The sequence below is a fragment of the Monodelphis domestica genome, chromosome 1 (assembly GCF_027887165.1).
Source record: "Monodelphis domestica isolate mMonDom1 chromosome 1, mMonDom1.pri, whole genome shotgun sequence".
Classification (NCBI taxonomy): domain Eukaryota; kingdom Metazoa; phylum Chordata; class Mammalia; order Didelphimorphia; family Didelphidae; genus Monodelphis; species Monodelphis domestica.
In genome coordinates this window covers 444794789-444802516 of record NC_077227.1, presented here as the reverse complement: position 1 = coordinate 444802516, position 7728 = coordinate 444794789, and the positions used below count along the sequence as shown (strand labels likewise).

General features: G+C 37.3%; 1 non-coding gene across 1 annotated transcript; it reads right to left on the bottom strand.

Moving 5' to 3' along the window:
* Window positions 1-250: 250 nt before the first annotated feature.
* Window positions 251-357, bottom strand: LOC130456581 (U6 spliceosomal RNA). The gene has a single exon (XR_008915652.1). It is a non-coding gene; the product is annotated as a U6 spliceosomal RNA (small nuclear RNA).
* Between the last annotated feature and the right edge of the window lie 7371 nt (window positions 358-7728).

The following is a 7728-nucleotide window of genomic DNA, read 5'->3' as shown; positions in this document are numbered from 1 at the left end:
TGTGTGAATATAAAGCTACCCCCCCAAACAAAAACCCAAATGAACACATAAAAAATTAAATGCTTTCATCTGCATTTTGACTCCAACAGTTCTTTTTCTGGAGGTGGATAACATTCTTTGTCACGAGTTCCTCAGAATTGCCCTGGATCATCGTATTGCTGAAGGTAGCTAAGTCTATCACAGCTGATTATTCCACAATATTGTTGTTACTGTGGACAATATAATACTGGTTCTGCTTATTTCATTCTGCAAAAATATGGAATACCTCACAAATTTTCATGTCATCCTTGTGCAGGGGTAATGATAATCTTTTCTGTATCATTCCCATTTTAGTTTATGTGCTGCCAAAGTGAGCACTACATCTTTTTTAAAAATAAATTTTTATTACTATTTTTTGTTGTCACATCATCTACATTTCCCACTATATTCCATCCCGAACCCCTCCTAGAATGCCATTTATAATAATAAAGATTTTTTAAATAAAAAGGAAGATGAAAAAAGATCAGCAAAAGTAACCAACATATTAAGAAAATGTTTGATATTATATTCAGTATTTCACACATATGCCTATTCTTCCTCCATGCCCAACTTTTAGGGGTAAATTGGATCATATAATTTCACTGCTTTCATTTTCAATTTTTTCTACTTATTATAGTTGTTGTGTACATTGTTTTAATGGTTCTTCTTTTTTCACTTGATATTAGTTCACCTGATCTTTCCATGCTTCTCTGTATTTATTATATTCCTTGTTTTTTACATTACAATTATATTCCATTATATTAATGTACCACCAAGTGTTTACCCATTCCACAAATGATGACTATCTATTTTGTTTCCAGTTCTGTGCTACTGAAAAGGGCTGCTATAATTTTTGTGTGTGTGTATATAGGGGTCTTTCTCTTTTATCATTGACTTTTTTGAGAGAAAAAAAAAAGCAGGCCTTCAGATAAAATATTGAGGAGAGACATTTCTAGGAAGACTTAAGTAAAATCAGCCCTACTCAGAGGCAAAAGATGGTTAAGATGACTGTTGTGAGTTTTCCCCAGCATCTAAATAACATATGATTGTTTTGAGGATTTTGAAGTTTATTACTGGGGGAAACTGATCAAAGAATGACTTGGGGACTATGTGACAATCGCATGACTATTTCTATCATTTCAGATAGGAATGTGAATTTTGGGTTTCTCAGCCTAAGAGAGATAGGCCACTACATGCTAATTCTTCCTCAAATACCCTAACCGTCACTTCTTCAACCTGCTCACCTCCACCCCACCTCAGCCACTTCCAAATATTTTTTTTTATTTTGCCAACACTTACAAATGCACTGCTTCCAAGTTCAAGCCCTTACTCACATTTCATTCTTCTTGATTTATCTGCAGTTTTTGACACTGTTGATCACTTTCTTGTCCTTGATACCTTTTTGCTTCTAGGTTTATGGATTACTACTCTCTCTTGGTTCTCTTATCTATTTACAGTTCCTTCTCTTTCTCCTTTTTTTGGATCATCCTCTGGAACACACCCTCTAATCTAAGATATTCCTTAGGGATCTGTTCTGGGACCTCTTCTCTTCTCCCTTTATACTACTTCACTTGGTGATGTCATCAGCTCCCATGGATTTATTTACCTTCTCTCTGGTTATGATTCTCAAATTTGCCTTTCCTGCTCCAGAGTCTCTACTGACCTTCAATCTTCCATCTCCAACTGCCTTCCAGACATCTAGGATGCCCAGTAGACATTTCAAACTCAATTATGTCTAAAACTAAATTAATTGCCTTTCTCCCTAAACTTTCTCCCCCTCCTACCTTCCCTGTCACTGTAGAAGGCAACACCATCCTCAGTCTTCCAAACTCATCCTAGATTCCTCATTATCTTTCACTCCCACTATCCAGTCCTATTGATTTCACCTTTGCAACATCTCTTGAATATCCCTTCTCTCCTCTGACACTACCACCATTGTAGTGCAGACCCTCATAACCTCATGTCTGGATTATTGCAATAGCCTGCTGCTTGATCTGCCTACCTCAAGTCTCTTCCCATCCAATCCATTCTCCATTCAGCCACTAAAGTGATTTTCTTAAAGCAGAGATCCAATTATGTCACCTTCCTTCCCGTATCAATAGACTATAGTGGTTGCCTCTTGCCTCCAGGAGCAAATACAAAATACACTGGCTTTTAAAGCCCTTCAAAAGCTAGCTAGCACTCTCCTTTGCCTGTCTTCTTATACATCAATCCCTGATACACACTCTTCAATCCAACGACACTGGCCTCATGGCTGTTCCATGAAACAAGACATTCCAACTATTGACTCCAGGCATTTTCTCTGACTGTCTCCCATGTCTGGAATGTTCTCCCTCTTTTGCTCCAGAGACTTCCTTTAAGAACCAACTAAAATCTCACTTTCTACAGGAAAACTTTTCAATATCTTTTAATTCCAGGTCTTCCATCTTTTAAAATTATTTTTATTTACCCTATATAGAACTTACTTTGTACATATTTGCTTATATATTGTCTCCCCTAATAGATTGTAAGATATTTAAGGACAGGGACCGTTTTTTGCCTCTTTTTTGTATCCCCAGTGTCTGGTACATAGTAGGTACTTAATAAATGCTTATTTAACCAATTGAGAAAGCAAATACTAATTAAATTCCTTTAGGTCCACAGGTCCATAAATCCTGCTAAAGGCAGGATTTGAAAACATATATTCCTTCTTTCAAGTCCAATTTTGTATCTACTGCATAATATTTTCTTTCTAGGTCTCATTCTCTCCTCTCTCCTCTAGGAACTGACCAGCCATTTCTACTTTCTCATCTGAAATATTATAATAGGATTGAAGGGGTTTATGTCCTAAGTCTTATTTCTATTGTAACACTACTCACTTCTCAAACCCTTGCATGTCATTTGTAAAGATACAATTAGAAAATCTCGCTATTGATGGGAAATCTTCCTTCCATTTGGACTTTATGTAGGACAACTTTCATGACCCTGAAGAACACTTAATGTGAACAAATTTCTCCCTCTTTTATGCCTTTATTGATGTGGATATTGATCAAAGCATAGAATAAATATATCCCTATTGTTATATTTTTCATAGAATCTTTTTATTTTATTTATTCTAAATTTAATACCTCCCCAAATGAAGTTCCATATACAAAGTCAGAAAAAGAGAATCATATGTGAACATTATAATTTCCATTATTTACAACTTTTTAAAATGTATACAATAAATCTGACATTTAATTTTCAAGAGTGTACTACTTACCTGAGTTTCCTTCTAAACTTCCTTCACTTCTGTGCATTTTAAAGGATATTTTAAGGATATTTTCTTTCTTTTCTTCTTTTTCCCCCTCCCAAAGAGAAAAAAAGACAATTCTTGTAATGAGTAAACATTTTCAAGAAAAAAAATTCCTGTTTGCCATATCAAAAAATGTATATTATTTTACACTGCGAGTCTATCCCAATTCTATCAAGAGATAGGTAATGAGGTAGGGGGGAAAAGGGCAGAAAAGGTAAGGAAAGGAAGGGAAGGAAGGTAGCCAGAGGTCTCCCCCTGAGTGGTAGGGAAATTGACCAGGGTTCTTTCATAGGTAGGCTAGGGAGTGAATTAAATCAGGCTAGACTCTAGGGAATGTTAGATAGCTTTATTTAGGGTTAGGAAGGGAAAGTTTTAGAAAGCCAGGGAAAGCTAGGCAGCTAGGCAGGGATCAAAGCTCTCCACCTGTGTTAGGGGGAAAAGGCACCAAGACTGACATTCTCTCCTCTTTTATTCTCCCTCTGATACCTCCCATAAAGGAAGTGGGATGTGTCAGAGGAAGTTGCAATAGAGAGTCCTGGAAGATGGAGTCTCCCAGGGCTTAGGTATACTTCAAAACTCACAGTAAAAAAGCTTTTTCATTAGTCCTTCAGAGTCATGGTTGGTCATTGTATTGATTAGAAATCTTAAATCTTTCAAAGTCATTTTGCTTTACAATGTTGTCCTCATGTTCCACTCACTTCACTATGCATCAATTCATTTGTCAGAGAATCTTGTGGTTTAAGGTAGGTGGTGTCCAAGAGGAGTGGAGGGATTGTTTTTTCTGAATTCATTTTTATTTCTCCTGAATGAGATGCAGGGTTCCCTGGTCAATGTTAACTCTTTGTGAACACGAAAAATGTGTCTAAGGGCTTTATTCTGGCTTTGATGGTGTCTCCTTGATAAGATATAAATTCACCTGCCTTGCTTACTGGTTGTAATGACTGATCATTTAGAAATAGTTGTTTCATGGCCCATTCAAACACCTAGGCTATATGCTTGGATTTGGCCTTTAAAGAAGAGACAGAGAGAGACAGACAGACAGACAGACAGACAGAGTCAGAGATAATGAGAGAGAGAGGGAGAGGGAGAGACAGAGACAGAGATAGAACTGAAGAGACAGAAAGAACCATTCACAATGGGGAGAGAGATTTTATAGAAAGGCTCAGGTTGGGTTCTGTGTTGGGGTGGATCATGCATCTTTGTGGTTCCTCTAGAGAATCATGTAGTTCAGGAAATGGCCATAGGCAAAGGAAGTTGTAGAGCAGTAAGAAGTATTTGGGCTAAGCCAGTCACTACAAGAACACGTGAGTAGCAGGGGAATGGGTAGTTTCCAGGATGAGCAGAGGAATCCTTCTGTTTAACCTCTTGGTCCCAGAGGAGGAGTTTCTAGATCTCTGCTTAGAAGGGATGATGTGATTTAGATGAACAGTGAAATGAAGTGACTTCCCCACTGTTACATAGGTAGGAAAGTTGGAATTCAAATCTATGTCTGCATATGTGAAGTCATTTTCACTACACTACTATGATCTGAAATTGATCATGGTACAAACGGAAGTGTCATCATCCCCAACACACACACACACACACACACACACACACACACACACACACACACACACACCACCCTTCCATAGCATCCTAAGCCTTAGAACAGTCATGATTTCCAATTTCCAATCAAGGCGGTTCAAGGAGAATTGTGGGATAAGTCCAAGGCAATAATTAAGTTATACAATATCAAACTGAGGTATGAGAGACAGCACAGATTAGTACTTTGAAAGAAGAGCCTGTGCAATGATCAAGAATCAAAGTCCAAGAGATATGATCTGAGGTCAGGCAAGTCATTATAGGCTACAGGGTTCAGCATGGAGACAACAATAGGGGTCTGAATTCCACAAAGAGTTGTCTTAATTTGCTGCACTCAGCTTTCCTCAGACACACATTTTTATGCCTTGCTGTGCAAAGCTAACCCTACCCCTCAGCTGCCTCTAAATTGGATACAACTCTTGCATCCCAGTGAAAGACGAGGTATGAAGTTAGAGCCATCAGTGGGGGAATAGCTGAATAGACTGGAATATTACTGTGCCATAAGAAACAATAGATATGAAGAATTTAGAGAATCAAGAAATTTTGTTTGAAGTGGTAAAGAATCAAGAAAGGGAACCAGGAGAACAATATACCCAACAAGTACAGTAACAGAAATGAAAACAATGCAGGAAAGCAATTCAACTTAGATTAGATGCAATGATTAATGTGGCTACTAGAGCAAGAGTGATAAAATGCAGTTCTTTGGATAGAGTATCCAGGTACTATACTGTCAGATGTCATCATTTTGTTAATCTCTTGTATTGTACTTCGCTGTTTTTCTTTCTTGTAGGGAAGATTCTGTAGCAGGGAGGGGTAGCAGGAAAAGACTGAAGTGTAAAAAGTCATCAATATTTTTTTAAAATTGACTCTAACTGGACAGATTCTGTTGCTCCCACTAATCACCATAGAATGATATTTGAGTACAAAATGCTCTTTTCCTATTACACAGATATTTTACTTCTAAAACAAACTATTGGGATATTCTAATTCAGAGAAACCATTCTAAGGAGATAGTTTAGAAAGCTTGATAAGAGACATTGTGAACAGAAAGAATATTGGATTTAGAGTCACAGGACCTGGATTAAAATTCTGGATCTGCTACTTTAGATATGGGACTTTAGATAAGTCACTTAAATTTTCTTCATCTCAGCTTGTTCATGTGTAAAATGGCAAGAATGGGGAATTAGATGAAGTCTAAATTGAATATCCCGGGACTCACTTATTACACATTTTTTTTTTGGTTCAAAGGTAGAAGAGCAGTAAGGGCTAGGAAATAGGGGTTAAGTGACTTGCCCATGGTTACACAGTGAGGAAGAGTCTGAGGTCCAATTTGAACCCAGGGCTTCCCATCTCTGGGCCTGGTTCTCAGTCTACTGAGCCATCCAGTTGCCCTCATCATGGTACACTTTAAATTTAATATGCATGATTAACCTTTTGTCCATCTTTTTCTTAAGTCTAGATCCATGATGGCGAACCTATGATGCATGTGTCAACACTGACACACATAGCCATCTTCAATGAGATGCAGCTGCATGTGGCTGCATACAGAGACATATGGGGCTACATGCCAAGAAGGACACAAATATCACAAAATTATGGCATTTTTCTTGAAGTGACACACCACCTGAGTTATGCTCAGTTTTTTGACGAATTTTAACATGCCAAGCTCAAAAGGTTGCCCATCGCTGGTCTAGATAATCAACAAGACAGTAAATCAAAGCTTGCTTTGTGGTATTTGCAAATTCTGAATTGTAAATGCTGATGTTGAAAATTTAGCAACTTGCTCTCAGGAGCCTATAGGAGCAAGTTCCAATGTACCTCTGGAGAAGATAATTTTAAGTATTTAGTTATTAGAGAACCGGAAATGTAATTAATGATGTTTCAGTTACATCTCATTAAAAAAACACATGAATTTCAAAAGACAGAGATGAGAGTGTGCATTCGACACTTGGAAGAGAGATAGAGCAGAGGCAAGAAGAAATGAAATACAGTGGTGTGATGAAGACCAAGACCACCAGTATAACCAGACCATAGAATGGATTGGGAAGATGTCCAATAAGATTGGAAAGGTAGAATAGGGCCAGGTTTTGAAGATATTTACATGTCAAAGTAGGGAATTTTTATTTGATTCTAGAGATACGACTGTGAGAATTGGACTATGAGAAAAGCTGTGCACCATAGAGTCAATGTTTTTGAATCATAGTGCTGGAGAAGACTTTTGCATTTTTGAGAGTCTCTTGGACAATGAAGAGATCAACTGTGTCAATTTTTAAAGAGATTAATTAATTAATTAATGAAAGATAGAAAGGCCTAGTGTGCTATGGTTCATGTGGTTATGAAAAATCAAACATGACTGAATGGTTGAACAATAAAAGAGGTTACAGGAGGCCACTGGAGTTTGTAGAGTAGGAAAGTGGCATGGCCATAACTGTACTTTAGGACAATTACTTTCACAGTCATTTGTAGAATGGATTGAAGTAGGAGTCATTGTAATAGGCCATGAGAGCCTGAGCTATCGGACCAGGGAATGATTTACCCAATTTGCTGCTGAAACTTAGTCCTTTCTCTCTTATAGTTTGGCAATTTTCTGTAGTTCTGGCTGCAAATGGGTACAGTGCTGTATTGCTGCTATTGTCCTACAGGCTTGTGGGACACAAATCACTTTAATTGGGACTTGCTGTGATTCAAGGACCTATTACAGGTTTAGTTTATTTTTTTACTCAGAATTTTATACCTGTAAGATTTTTAATTTTATTTTGTATTTCTCATTTTTATACTGAATTTCCTTTTTTACTCTTTTATTTAGGATTTTTTTGGGTGGTTTATTTTTGTTTTTTTTTCTTTTGACAATT